The sequence below is a fragment of the Poecile atricapillus genome, chromosome 8 (assembly GCF_030490865.1).
Source record: "Poecile atricapillus isolate bPoeAtr1 chromosome 8, bPoeAtr1.hap1, whole genome shotgun sequence".
NCBI lineage: Eukaryota > Metazoa > Chordata > Aves > Passeriformes > Paridae > Poecile > Poecile atricapillus.
The window spans coordinates 7,500,758-7,515,555 of NC_081256.1; the positions used below are offsets into that span (position 1 = coordinate 7,500,758).

General features: G+C 45.2%; 1 protein-coding gene across 6 annotated transcripts in view; it reads right to left on the minus strand.

Moving 5' to 3' along the window:
- The window catches only part of MAP3K13 (mitogen-activated protein kinase kinase kinase 13), a 72,478-nt gene extending 57,949 nt beyond the window's left edge, over nucleotides 1-14,529 (minus strand). For 3 of the 6 annotated variants that reach the window (XM_058843809.1, XM_058843813.1, XM_058843814.1), the window contains exons 1-2: nucleotides 14,452-14,529; nucleotides 5,844-5,958 (exon numbers count right to left, since the gene is read on the minus strand). The gene's annotated coding sequence lies outside the window, so the exon portion shown is untranslated. Of the gene's footprint in view, nucleotides 1-236; nucleotides 314-5,843; nucleotides 5,959-13,373; nucleotides 13,426-14,451 lie in introns of those variants that run through there. The other 3 variants (XM_058843810.1, XM_058843811.1, XM_058843812.1) reach the window with 3 other exon arrangements.
- Between the last annotated feature and the right edge of the window lie 269 nt (nucleotides 14,530-14,798).

Sequence of the window (14,798 nt, forward strand, 5' to 3'; positions counted from 1 at the left end):
TAAAGCAAATCCCTTGCATTTTTCAGATTCCCAAAAACTGCCAATCACTTTAACTGCAAGAGACAGCACACTACATAAATGTATTATGACTTTCTAGAGGAGTGTACCCAGAAAAGCCTTTACTTGGAGCCACAACCTGTTTGGAAACTACTCTTCTATCAGGAAAAAATCAGGGCTGGTTTCCATTTCCTGTAACTGAGACAAGCAACCACAGTTTGAGTTCACCACCAACTTACACTATTCAGTTTCTCAGTGAACAAAATTCTCCCATCCATGAGCAAGGCACTGAGCACCAGCTCATTCTGCAGCCGCCACTCTGCCCATCCTAAGGCTGGAAACAGAGAGGGCTGGCTGAGGGCTGGTGTCAGCACAGGGCAGAGCAAATAAAGATACCAGTGTAATCACCCTTGAGATAAGGCAGCCAGTGCTAGCACAGCTGTCTAGGAAATACACAGCAGAGAAGCAGGAATGCAAAGTGTAAGCAGGAGATCTGTTAGACCTGAAAATTACCTGCATTGAGACACAACATCCTCTGCTACTGCTGCAACTTTCTGTCAAGTAATTAAGTTTTCCCCTTCTTACCTTCCCTCTCAGGACAGAGCACAACCATTTAAGAGCGCGCAGCTCCATTTTTCAAGTACAACAAAAAAATACAAAGTAGCAGCACACAATCAGGTTTTGGGTGGCAAACTATGCACAGTCTTTTTCCTCCTAAATTACAGCTGTAATGGAGAATGCAAGGACAAGGGGAAATGGTTTCAAACTAAAAGACAAGAGATTTAGATAGGGTGTTAGGAAGAATCCTTCCCTGTGAGGGTAGCAGGCCCTGGCACAGGTTGCCCAGAGAAGCTGTGGCTGACCCTGGACCCCTGGAAGTGCCCAAGGCCAGGCTGGACAAGGCTTGGAGTAACCTGGGATAATTGAAAGTGTCCCAGCCCATGGCAGGGGGTAGGATGAGATGATTTTTAAAGTCCCTTCCAACCCAAACCATTCTGGGATTCTGTGAAACCATCCAGTTAATTGCTCCATGCCGTGTACCAGTGGTAGGGCCCCTGATTTCAGCCAGCCCTGCTCAGGCTCCACCCAGGTGATGCTCCGGCAGTACCAGCAATGCCAGGAGAAAGGCAGGACAGAGCTCACCAGAGGTGTGTGGTACCCACTCAAACCTCTGCCACAGGGCACTTCAAAGATGGACAAACCCTTGAAGGTGGATGAAATAGCAGCTGGGATTGCCTGCACCTGCCTTCATAGGCTGGGACTTTAAGTGGAGCACATTATAGCGCATTAATAACAATTTTAGAAGAAAACAATACTGATTTCATTTACTTTTACAAAGCCTTTGCCCTCATCTTTGCTGACTACAAGTGTCAAAGAAAGGTCAAAATAGTTTAATTTTCTTCTGCACTGGACAAAAAGGCATGAAGAACAGACAGTAAATTTAGCTTTCCTCATTTGCACTGGGGCTTGAAGGAAGGAGAGAAGGAATGTATTACCATCAAACTGACCCCAGCATAAACTTTTATCATGGTTGTGTAAACCAAAAAAGAGAAAAGCAGAGATTAGAGATTTAAAAAAATGCATCACCTCAAAGACAGTAGCTAGGTTTCAATGCAAAAAAAATTGTGGTAACAGACATCAGAACACAAAAAACTGAGCAGCTTTCTAAACACAGCTACTCCAAAACAGCAGACAATGCAATGCTCAGGCACCAGAGAATGGAGACCAAGCCAAGTGGTAAATGAATTAAATAAAAGTGGATTGTGGTCTTTATCAGTAATGCTGAATTCTCCTTTACCTGGAAGCACTGAGCAAACATTATTTTAATAGAAATGTAATTCTGCTTCAAGATGACAAGTGCAATGTGCTTGAGAAACAATATAATCTTATTTGATAAGGGGACCTGCAGACTACCTGCAATGCTACCTAGCAAATTTACAGTTTCTTTATTGCTGCACCTGTATCTACTAATCAGTATCCAAAAGTTACACATGACCAGAACATAATCAAACATTTTTCTAAATGCATCCACACAATATTTAAATGTAGGAAAAACATATACTGAAAATAGAATTGTTTTACTCGGGCAGCTGGAAAAACCACCACAGATCTGAAACAATGTCTCCTTTTCCCTCCAACATGAATATAGGTTTTTACAGTTTATTCCCTTCGCTAAATGTCAGCCTGAAGTGCTCTGCTTAGCAAAAATTATTTTCTTAACAGCAGATCTTAATAAAAGAAAGATGTGCAGCATTTTTTTTGATACTTTCTAACTAAACTGGGCTGCACAGAAAGGTCCCAGACCAGGAATTCCTTTGTTCATGGCAAGGTAACTACAGTGCAGTGGGTGAACAGCCCACCCCAGGCTGATGTTGATTGTACACTGTGCCACCAGTGGGATCCATCAGGCCACAGTTGTGATATTTCACATCCAGTTAAAGCAAAACAAAGCGCTCCCAACACAGCAGCTGAAACATCCCAGAAAGGCTACAAACACCCAGCAGCCAAGCTGTCAAACCCACTGCTGTAACACTGGCTGTAAATTCAATGTGGGGATGAACCTTATGGATCTTCCTATAGGAAACTTGGTGTGTCTCAGGCTGCTCACACTGCCTGTGCCACAGCTCAGCAGCACCTCCCAGGCTTGCAGTTTGTAACATGGAACCCGGGGGATCCACAGGAAAGAGGGAGAACCACACCATGAGCTGGACTTCTTCAAGTGTCTTTGGAGGTGGCTGGGAGGGCTTCCCCTGGCAGAAGGGAATAAGCAAAGCCCTGAAGGAAGTATCAGGAAAATAAAGATGCAAACAGAAGCTGATGCAGCTCTGCCTCACAGCTCTCACCTCCAACGGTTCTGCTCCCCCAGAACAGCCTCAGCCATGCAGCACTGGAAACATTCCCTCTCCCAGAGAAAACAAGGATGGTAACTGATTCTGGCTGGGCAGCATCATCTAGTATTTGCCCAAGGTTCAAGCTGTCCATATTTTGTCAAGATGCAGGTGAAATTGATGGCATATTTTTGTCCTAATGAGACAAGAATTTCATCCACAAACACCAAGGCATTTTCAAATCCCATAAGGCCATTAGTGATGACATACTGGGGCAGACAGGCAAGGAAACAACCTACCAGGAACCTCTACACCTAGTCAAGGTTTTAGAGTTAGGATGGAAGCCTGATACAGTCAAATCTCCACATAAAAAACAGACCCAAATCCAGACTCTAGACAAAACCCAGTGGTTATCCAATATCAGAACGTGTGCACACTGCAAAAGTCAGTCTTATGGTGCATGGGTGGGCCAGTGGATAGCATAACTTATCCCTTGCTAGTAGAGCTTCCCAGTGAGCACAAACACTTGAAGCACCCTGTCCCTGTGGAAGCTGCAAATCTCTGCCAGGAGATTCATCATATGTTACCCAGAGAGGTTGTGGCTTCCAAACCCCTGGAATTGTTCAAGGCCAGTCTGGATGGGGCCCTGAGCAACCTGATCTAGTGAGTGACAAGGGCTGGACCTAGATGAGCTTTAAGGTCCCTTCCAACACAAACCATTTCGTGGTTTTAGGATTCTACAATCATTCCTGAGCCACTTCTGGCTGCAGCAGCTGCTAGAGAAGCACAGCTCACAGAGCTCCAGCCCTCCCTGCAGCAGCCCAGCAGGAACAAACTGCTGAAACAGACCAAGAGACAAGTGCTGACAAACACTGTCACTCCAGTGACAGCTCTGAACACTCTGTGCTCCAGTGCTCCCACGGGATGCACTTTCTTCCCATGCCCTGTCCTGCAGGAGGGATGCAGCCGGAGCAGGCACCAAATCCAGCCCACAGGCCATCTGGCAAGGTGCCTCTGATCAAGAGCCAAGAACCAGAACAGTTTTACTGGAAATATCTCCAAGCATTTCCCAGCTACTGTTGAAAATCCCTCCTTAAACAAGGCTGGAACAGCTCCTAGCTCCAGTGCAGGTGCCTCTCCCCAGCTGCACACCGTGAGAAGTCCCTGTGCTGACAAAATCTGCTGGGGTTGTGATAGCAGCTAAGAAAACAGCAAGTAAACAACACACAAGTACTCAGAGCAGGAATACCAGCACAGCCTGATATTTATTTAATGACTCATCCAGAGGAGGATCTGTCCCTTTAGGCTTATGGCCAGCATGAGAACAGGTAATAGGAGAGTGTATGAAATCACTGGAGCTCAGCTCCTCCTGACCTCTGAGAACAAAGGAGCCTTAGAACAGCAAAAATATCCTCGTTTCACTCTCTCTCTTCACTCTGTTGCACAATCTTTCTCCACACAGTAAAGTCACGATTTTTACTGACTGGGAAACGAGAAAGCAAAAGGCAGAGAACATCCACACAACAGCAAAACACAGACTACACCAGAAAAAGTATTTCATAGTGAGATTCCTCAGCTTTATGGGGTTTTTGGCAAAAGGTTCACAGATAACATCTGAGGAGGACACTTGGAAAACACAGGCACTTAGGAAAGAGAGCTTTTAGAACTCAGTCACACCTTTTGCTTTGGGGCTTTCAAGCTTCCATCCTTTTATGCAGAACTGTGCAGATCATACCAGACACCAAAGAGCACCAATGAAGGTGAACAGCATTTTTCTCTCCAGCTACAAGACTTTTCTTCCTCAACAAGTAAAATCCCCTGACACTGCATCCTGTTGTACCTGTCAAGTCCTACATTCCTGAGTGGCTCTCCCTGCTACCAAATATACAAACATTCAAGGAACTCACATGGCTTCAAATCTATAAGAGCACATGAAGAGTTCACTCCAGGCTGAACTTCTACTGGGATTTTTTCCTCACATTCATGCACAAATTTATGTACAAATCACATTTATGTACAAAAGGCACATGACACCAGTGCTGAACATTTTCAAGCAATTCCTGTGCAGGCAGAATGCCTACTGACAACCACCTATTTTTCACCATTTACACTCCACTATTGTCTTTGAGCTCAGAGCTGCAAGTTGGCTCATGCCAAAAAAAAGAAAAAATAATTATTAACAAAGTAGCCATCAGAAAGGCAAATTTATTAGCCTAATTTTAAAAAAAATCAATTAATGCTGCTTAGCAGGCAAACTTAGGCCTACATACCTCATGGCTTCCTTTTATGTTATTTATTAAAGTGAGAGTAAAGTCTAAACTAAGACATTTTAAACCTTAACTGTCTCAGTTTTATTTCTATGTCGAGTACAGGACTTATGTAACATTTCCCATTTTGATTTCTGTTACTAAAGGATTTTAAAACAAAACTGTACGGTCACTGCCTACAGCCCTAAGGGGCTGAGTACAAAAATAACATAAAAGATATCACAAACTCTACAAAATACAATTCTGATTTAATTTCATTCAAGCATTATGTTCTTTACTTTGGGGAAATTACTTTATCATCTTTGATAGCAAGAACTCTTCTTCAGCTCTTCTGAACACTGAAAATATCATTTGAGGTACAACTGGAACAAAACTTGAAAATGCCTTATGTAATTTAATAGAGTCGCCAAACTAAACCAAAGTTCGTCTTACAAGCTTAACTTTTTCATGCAAATAAAACAACTACACCATTTTCTCCACTCACCAGAAAATATCTGTGTTCCCAATGGCTCACCTCTTTCACTAAGCACTCCATCTTTTTCAAAGGCTTCTAAATCAATGAAAATTAATTAGTGGAAAATATTTCTCCTTATTTCTCCTGGTGATAAAATACACATTTTCACAAGCAAGTTTCCATGGGTTGTGCCAGCCAAGAGGCAGTGTCAGGCCAAGCTGGAATGAGGGTGGATCTGCCTTTGGTCAAGGCCCAAGACATCGGGCAGCTCATCTGTCACATACAAAACCTACTCACCTTCAGGACATGTTATTTTCCAGTAGGAAAGTGTGAAAAGGCTCATTTCGGAAGATGTAATGGTCCATCAGCTTTTGTCCTTAACTCTCTTTGCCGTCCCTCCCAAACTGGTGTTCTGGAGATATAAAAAGAACTTCAATTTAAAATACAGCTCAGATAAACACTAAATTTTTCCTGCTTTCTACCAGGCCCACTGAAAGGATGCCTGAAACCTATCTGATAGTCCAGTCACTGAATTACTGCTCTCTTATCTCAAAGGAGGCTGTAAGGAGTTATTTCCTTACTGTTGCCACCCTCACAGCTTACACATCTACCATCCACAGCAGCATACTGAGAATTCATCCTGAAGATTGGGAATGTGCAAGGGACTTACTTAAAGTCATACAGGTGCCAGAACTGAGAATTGGACTGTGTTATCAAAAGTCCCTTTTCACCTCGCCTGCTACATTTGACATACTGACATGTACTTACTACACTCAAGTTTATCTCAAAAGCATAAACACTGAACTGTTCTGCTGAATTTTGCTGCAGTTCCCTTGATGACAGATTACCTTCCTTCTCCTCACCAGAGACACTTGGGTCCAACTGTGCAGCACAACCAGGGCACTTCTTGCCCTGCTTGGGACTATGAGGAGTTGGACATACCTTTGCAAAATTAGGCTGAAAAGGCAAAGCAAAAGCACTGGGAGTGTAAATGAGCAAATGCCACGTTAGAAGCAATTTCCTTGGCAGTCCCATTTCGCAGCCAAAATAACTAGATCACTAGCAAGAAACATCCCAAGAAGATAAATGGTGTGTTACAAGATTAACCAAGGTCACTTCTCTTACATCCGGCTTTCTAAAAAGATGCCTCCCCCAAAAACTTAACCCTAGGGCTCCATCCAAATTAAAAATTCACTGTTGATGTACATCAATACAAACCAAATCAAAGTATTCCAGAGCCTGCCAAGTGCTGACTGCCCAAGGAAAGGCCACATGCCTTCTAAGTGAGAGAAATCTCCATTTGAGAGCCACCTAAACTTTGAGACTGCTGCTGCTGCTGGGTGTTCAGAGATAACTGCCAACTCATTAAAATCCCACATTAGAAGTTTATTAAATATGCAAACATTAATGGAATTGGACTAGCAGCTACTTAGGCAGATAAAATTTCAACGTGGCGCATCCCACAGTTCCCGTTATCAATGTTGTGTCCTTTTGGAAACATCTGTTAAAGAGTCACAAAGTTGCTCAAGGCAGTGAAACCCTTCGACTCTTTCAGATTACTCAGGTCACACTCTGAACATTCCCACTAGCCTAGAAAAGACTCCTGCTTCCCAGTAATTACAGCTCAGCATCTACTGTCCATTTCCACTTTCACGCTTCACTGCTGGAGATGCAAAGTATCCCCAAGGGTTTCCTTTTTTAGGAATATCTGCAGGACAAGTCCCACACCTCTTTGCAAGCTCACAGGTATAGAGGTTTTACACATATCCCAAATTCACAGTCCTTGTCAGCTTGCTGGAAGAATTACAAAAGAAAGAGCAGAGTGTCATACAGACAACAGGGATTAAAGAAAAGTGTTTAAAAAGCAGCTCTCCTGAACTTCAGGTAACTGCACACATGCATGTGTGTGTAGAGCTCTGCCTTGGAGATCCTTCTTTCAGCTCTCTCAAACACAAGCACCAGTCCCCCCTGCAAACATCACTCTTAGTACATTTTGCTCCACAAAATGCGTTTTCATTCCTGGGGTACCCTGTAAAGTCCCAGTGCCTGCTGAGTGTCTCAACAAACCTCCAAGTTTTTGCTGTAGAGTGATATCGGACTTGGAATTGTTCTTCACTAATGCTATCAGCATAATCTGAGTTAGCCCGAGAGAAAGGAGGACAAGGAATATCTCTCATCACACAGAGAATAAAGAAGCCCCCAAGAGTCCCTAATGCACCTCCAGGTGATTCTGGCAATAGCCCTGCTCTCTCAGTGGCTTCAAAGAATGTCTGGAAGATTCAATCCTCTAATTATGGAAAAACAAGCGTGGTCTAGCACCACCTTCTCGGAGGTGTAAGGTTTCAGCAAAAATGAAATGAAATCTTAGGGCACAACCTTGGAAAAAGCATGCCTTACAGGGGAAGAAGGGAAATGAAGGAGTATGAAGTGACCCCCAAAGAAAACCCTGAGCTCATTGAGCACAAAGGGGCTGAGCAGGTTCTTTACCACCACCTTTCCTGGTTCTAGTGACAGTCTGGAGAAGCAAGGGCTGTTGCTGTAATTGTCAACAGCTTCCCAGTACCAGCCCATGGGATGCTACACTGAAGTTTGTGTTTCTTTCAGTCCTGCAACCATATGGGTGTCTCAAAATAGAAGGTTCAAGGATGCCTTGGCCAAGAGGGAATCAACAAAATCCCCCATCCATCACCTGATGCAACACCAGGCATCACATGTTGCAGAACCTTGAGCAGCAGCCAGTTTGAGGTCAGGTACACAATAGCCTCCCACTCCATGAACCAGGAAGCCATGGCTTAGGTTTAGATCTTTTAAAGGAGAACTGAATTATTTTGGAAATTAAAGCAGAGACTTCAAGGTAATCTGGGTTCTGAAAAGGGTCCTAACTCAATCTCACATGGATTCTGGGGACTGATCTTTGCTGCTTCAGTATGTTCAGAAACACAGAAAAGCAGCCAGCTCATGGCTGGCCCCAAGGTCAGCTATTCCCTGACAAAGCAAAGGAAAACCCATACAAATCCTTTTACCTCTTAAGAGATATCATGGTGACTTTCTGTTGCAGATGGTACATTCCGGCCCTAGACACAGGGAAAAATGACTGTGCAAACATTCCCTAATGCCCTGAGCACTAGGAGGCTTCTATACAGGTATGTGCTCTGTCAACTGCCCATCAGTCCACTGAGCTCCTCTTATTGACTGCACTACACAGAGCACATCAACAGTTTGGATTATCTCTGCCCAGAGAGCTCCTGCCCACAGGAACATGCAATGGATGACTGAACACAAAAATAATACTTGTAGCTTACAGACAGAACCCTTGTTCTGCCCATCAGGCTGCAGGAGAACACACGAGAACACACTAAATCAGTTAACCAACACCAGTATTTCCTCCCAGTACAGACAGACAAGCACACCGAAACTCCAGGACACTGTGCCTTGGGGAATGTAAATACCCCATTAAAGGACAGCTCTGTTTATAAGGGAACCAGGGAGGTCACAGTGCTCTGTGTCAGGTATGTGACACACTGACCTGTGCCCAGGGACACAGGAGTCCTTCCAGCAACCCTACAGCTAAAGCAACTGCTAAACATTCTTATTTCCAAAGCAGTGTCCCAATGCCGCCAAGCAACATGGTGAACTTTAGTGTTCAGGTTACAAGGAAAACAGGTAGAAAACAAATGATTCTATGAAAACTCTACCATCCATCTGCCATCTGCTGAGGTCCATGGCACCACCAGCATGAGAGCCCAGCACTCTGTTTGCTCCACCAACATGCAGGTGTCAGACTGACCTGATGCCACCAGCAGCACTGGATACACAGCAACAGTGGGAAACTCCTCTTTGAGGGATACCTGAGTAGCCAAGACATAGGGAAGGATAACATTGCAAGGAAATTTCATCCCCCTTTGCACTGAGCCACCCTGCCACAAGCCAAAGGTCACAACTGCAGTGGCACCAACTAAGAGAGTGACAATGCAACCTCACAAGAAAGGCTGGCACACTGATCCAGAGATATGGATGCTGGGGACAAAGTTCTTTATCCATGAGTTGGGCAAATCTGTTGAGCTAAGATAGGAGCAACCAAAACTCACAAGGCTCTGAAATGTAGACAAGGCGTACCTTGGTGACTGTAACAAACCAATGGAGTAAAATTAATGTTTTCTCAGCACTTTGCTGTCGGGTGACCTTGCCAATGCCCTTCTGCAGGAGACAGGATCCTCTCTGACAGAACCACCACCAGCAGCTGACCCAGCTCACTGACCAAGGCTGACACTGCTGCACTCCCCTCTGCTCAGCTCCAAGGTTGGATTCCTGATCACTTTCTCCCCGAGGGAACTCCAGAAATAGCCTTTGCTCACTCAAGGGAGTCCACGCCTGAACTAACCACAGGCAGAGGCCTTTGTTCACAGCCCACACCACAGCAGCTCGCCTGCTCCGGAGGTGGGTGCAAGGAGAAATGTAGGCTACACATGCAGACAAAAAGAGACATCCAGAGTTCAGAGATGCCAGAGAACCCATTGGCAGAGTCAGGAAGTGAATGCCCATTAAAATAGCCTGCAAGTGCTGGGGTACAGCTCAACACAAGCCAGGCAGGCTAAGGACAAAACACACCTCATCAGAGAGTTAAAAACTTGTGGGCTATTTCCCCCACTAAATTGCCTGATGAATCATTAAAGAATATCTTTGTGACGTAACTATTCAGACTTACACAAAGAAGCCTTGTAATTAGCTCTCAAAGTAATCCTCTGGCCACCATCTGGAGCTCAGCCTAAACCTTGACCTCAGTCACACCAGACAGCCACACATCCGTGACACACACCTGACAGTGAGTCACACTGCTACACTGCATTCACAAAGTGGAGAAAGTTGACAGGAATGCTAAAAACTCGAGCCAACCATAGAACTCAACAGGTTCTTCAGTTCACACCCATCACACTTAAGGAAATGGTTTCAAAAATACAAAGTTAAAAAGCAGGAGTCAGCAACCCAATCCTGCGTCTAAAACAAAATGTTTCTTCCATCGAAACCTCAGTTTATAGTAAACAAAGTTGACACACGACAGACCCAACCTTCTTCCAGTAACACAGGAGGAAAATCTTCCTAGAACCAGATTCTGACAGAAAACAGACTTACCACAGATATAAAATAACTTATTCCCCCAGGTATAAACAGCTCAAAATATTTTACTATTAAAGGATGGCAAAATTATTTTACCTAAAGCACCATATATGACTGGATATTCTTTTTCTTGCTAAAACTTTCTGATTAGTTTGAAATTCCTGTTCCCCACAAGGAAATAAAGTCTAAGATGTCTCCCACCTCTTAGAAAGCCTCTTAGCTAGAGAAAAATTAGTTTTCTTTAATATCTAGCTCTATGTTGCTTGCTGAGCTCTCCACAGCAAAGCAGTCAAGAACGATACATGCTACATCACCAAGAACAAAATTTATCTTGTCAGTCCCAGAGGAATTCTATTTCTAATAAAGTTTAGCAAGCAGATTTTAGACTTTTGTAAAACAGCCCACAACACAAGGAAGGATGTAGCAGGCTGAAAGTGCTGAAACAGTTATTGCTTAGTTCATATCTGAGAGCAAATCTCTGCAAGAATGAGAAATGTTTATTTTTTTCTAGGGATCACGTGTCTATAAAGGACAAAGAGCCTTCTGTAGTAGGAGCCATGGTCCCAGAGCAGAGACCTCCTGCCAGCTGGGCTCCTGGCACACACAATTCCCTCCAGCTCGAGGGACAGCTAAATACAAATAAGAGCAAGATTAGAACAAACCACCAGACATGGCACCATCAGGGAGACCCCAAATTCCAGCCTTTTCACTACAGAGACAGACTGGGGCTGTTACCACTGCCAGGTACAGATGTGGTTGTCTCCTCACATCATGCAGACTCCCAGCCCTGGACATGGGGACACTCTGGGTGTTTTTGAGTCTCCTCTAGGACCATTCCCCACAGTCAGATTGGCTTCAGTTTGGCAGGGGGTGGCTTAAAGTGATTATCTTTGCCACAACACCTTTCTCCTGGCTGCAGCTTCAGCAGGGATTACCCAAGACCAAAGTTCTACACAAGTCAATATTTAACTTGACTTCTGCACTGCTGAGACTCACCTGGAATACTGGATATAGTCACTTATAAAAGGTTATGCAGCCATTTCTAACAAAAAATAATAACAGGCAAGCTCTCTTCTTCATGAGAACTTGTGAAGAAAAATTCTACAGGGACAGCAGTTAGAGCCAGCATAAGTGATTTTAATAAGGGAACTAAAGGAAAATGCTTCCAGCAAAGCAGATGTAAACAATGCGATGTGTACACTGCAGACCAGGTTCAGGGCAGGGGCAAGAGCCACATGACAAAAAGCATTTAAAAACAAACCACACCAAGGTCTGGAAACTCAGCATTTGTCCCACAAGTCGTATTTTAACATTGCAATTAATCTACGTCACAAAGGCTTATATAAAAGTCTCGCACATTACAAGGAGAAGCACTTCTTCTCCACTAATTACCACTAAGCATGAACTGCTCTACTAACACAGACTTTAAAATAACACAATAAACAAAAGTAATTTTTTTACAGGTTAATTGCTCCTAGTCTTAGTGAGGGTAAAAAAACTGTTTATACTAAAAAAAATAAAAAAATTCTCTGCATGTACCTGATACAATTTTTTGCCAATAGTCCCATCTTTTATCTTTTTGGATGGAGAGCCTTCTGCTGTGAGAAACAGCTGTTAAAATACAATTCAGGCCAAAAGTGAGCAACTGAGAATAATTCCTTCTTTCCTACATCTGTTTCTATTCTTCATCCACCTGTTCTCCATGATTTCTTTATTTGTTGTTAGCACTCCCACCTTTACATTTAGTGAAAACTGGTTTTGTTCTCTAAACCAGAACATCTGTTATAGCAATGATTCCCATGTAGTTATGGCTGAAAACCACCACAGATAGCATTATAAAAAATCCCCAGTTTTTCTATTTCTAACCTTTCACAGGTAGCAGTTTGGTCAGTACCCGAAAAGGAAACTTTTTCAGGAAACAAAAATATTTCTTTTTTCTACAAAAAGAGTAGAAGGAAGAGGCTGAGGAAATTAGGAACATCTGGAAATAAGGAGTAGTGCACAGCCTTCATCCCAAAAAAAATCCAAAACAAAACATCAACCACCAAAAAGACAAACCACACACACCAGGACAGTCCAGCAAAGTGTAGCCTTGGGGAACACCTTCAGGAGCAGCTTAACTGATTTGGATCCCTGTCACTGCCTAATGGGCGGGCCTGCCTCTCCCTGTTGGATGTACAGGCACAGACACACAGCTCCATGGATGCAACTCCCATATGGTGCTAATTGCTGGTTTGGCACTGGGTCCAGCCCACCACACCACTTACACCTGCATTTGAGGAGCAAAGAAAATAGACAAGCAAAGGGATGGAAAAGGGATGCACAGGGCTCCCCTTTCCAGAAGTAATATCAAACCCATTCCTGAAATTCCACGCTTCCAGATCCATAAAGTTACCACAAAAATTCAAGTTTTCATGGCTCAAATGTCTCCTTGGAGCAATAAGATCACAACTTCACTCCATCTTGGAGTGAATGAAGAAAGTATTTACCTTTATTTTTTCTGCTTCGCTTTGAGAATGCGATCAGTATATTAAGAGCAACCTACCTCTGAAGCAGTAAAACTACAGGTTAAAAGAACAACTGTCAGTGAATTCACAGCAAGGTCTCAGCACTTTCCAGCAGCAAAATTCTCACAGAGCTGAAATGAGAGAGGAGGCAGGATCCTAGCTAAAGGTTTTATTTTCGTGTTACTTTCATAGAGGTGTTACTTACACCCAATCGCCATCTATTTAGCAAAAATGAGGCACAGTACAAGATTGTGCCTGGTGAAGCGCCCTGCCCTACAAAGAGAAAAGAGGAATGGTCTGGATTGGAAGGAATTTTAAAGCTCTCCCCATTCCAGCCCCTGCCACGAGCAGGGACACTTTCCACTATCCCGGGTTGCTCCAAGCCCTGTCCAACCTGGCCTTGGACACTTCCATGGATGGAGCAGCCACAGCTTCTCTGAGCAGCCTGTGCTAAGGCCTCACCTCCCTCACAAGGAGGAATTTCTTCCCAATATCCCATCCATCCCCGCCCTTGAGTAGTGGGAAGCTATTTCCTTTGTCCTGCACTACAGTTCCTGCTTTCCCTCATTAGTTTAAGAGCTGCACTTCTCAGGGCTAAGCCACACAGCCCAAGAGAAGCATCCACTAAACTTATCCCATCCACTCTCTCAAACTTCTGCCACTTTTGATGCGAGAAGCATCAAAATTCCTACACTTTTTTTTGTTTACTGGAGAAGGCACAAAACCATTGGAGCCTGTGTTGGTCTTTGCCATTGTCAACAGCCCCCAGACAGGATTAGGACAGACATCAGAGGCTTAGCTCCGGCGAGATTTGCTCCAGGTTGTCTGGAGACTGACTGGAACGCTTCCTGCTGCCCGGAAAGCAGCGCTAGCACCCCGGGACTGCTCACCTGCCTCACAACAGGCACCGCCAGCACCTCGGCGGCGGCCGGGGCCACGGCTGCACCTCTGACCGCTCTCTTAAAATGGAAAAAATCCCTTTGTAATATCAAATATACAAGCGCGACAGCTCCGCGCCTGCAAGCAGGAGCACCCCGAAAGCCAGGCACTCCATTCCCCGAGCATCCCGTGTCGCTCAGCACCCCGAGCTTCCCGGAGCATCTCCCGAGCATTCCGTACCCCCGAGCACCGCGCTCCCGGGGCACATCATTCCCTCAGCACTCCGTCATTCGGACACTGAGCTCCCTAAGCATCGCGCTCCCCGAGCCCCTCGTTACCTGCGCAGCCCGTACCCCCGAGCCCCCCGTTACCTGCGCAGCCCATACCCCTGAGCTCCCCGTTACCTGCACACCCCGCGTCCCCGACCGGCGCCACCGCTCCGCCTCACGCCGGCCCCGCAACGTCACCTCCGGGCGCGCGCCAGCTGCAGGCGGGATTTAAAGCAGGGGCGGGGCCTGAGGGTGTGGATGAGGCATGAGGTGTGTGGGCGGGGCTGCGCTTGTGGGCGGGGCCTGCGGGTGTGGGTGGGTAGATGGGGCGTGGGCAAGAGTTGAAGGGGCAGGGGAGGGGTCTGAGGGGCGCGGGCGGGGTTTAAAGCGAGTGGGCGTGGTCTGATGGAGCGCGAGAGGGTCAATGAGGTGTAGGCGGGGTCTCGGGACATAGGCGGGGGCGTCTCAGGGGAGGGGGCGGG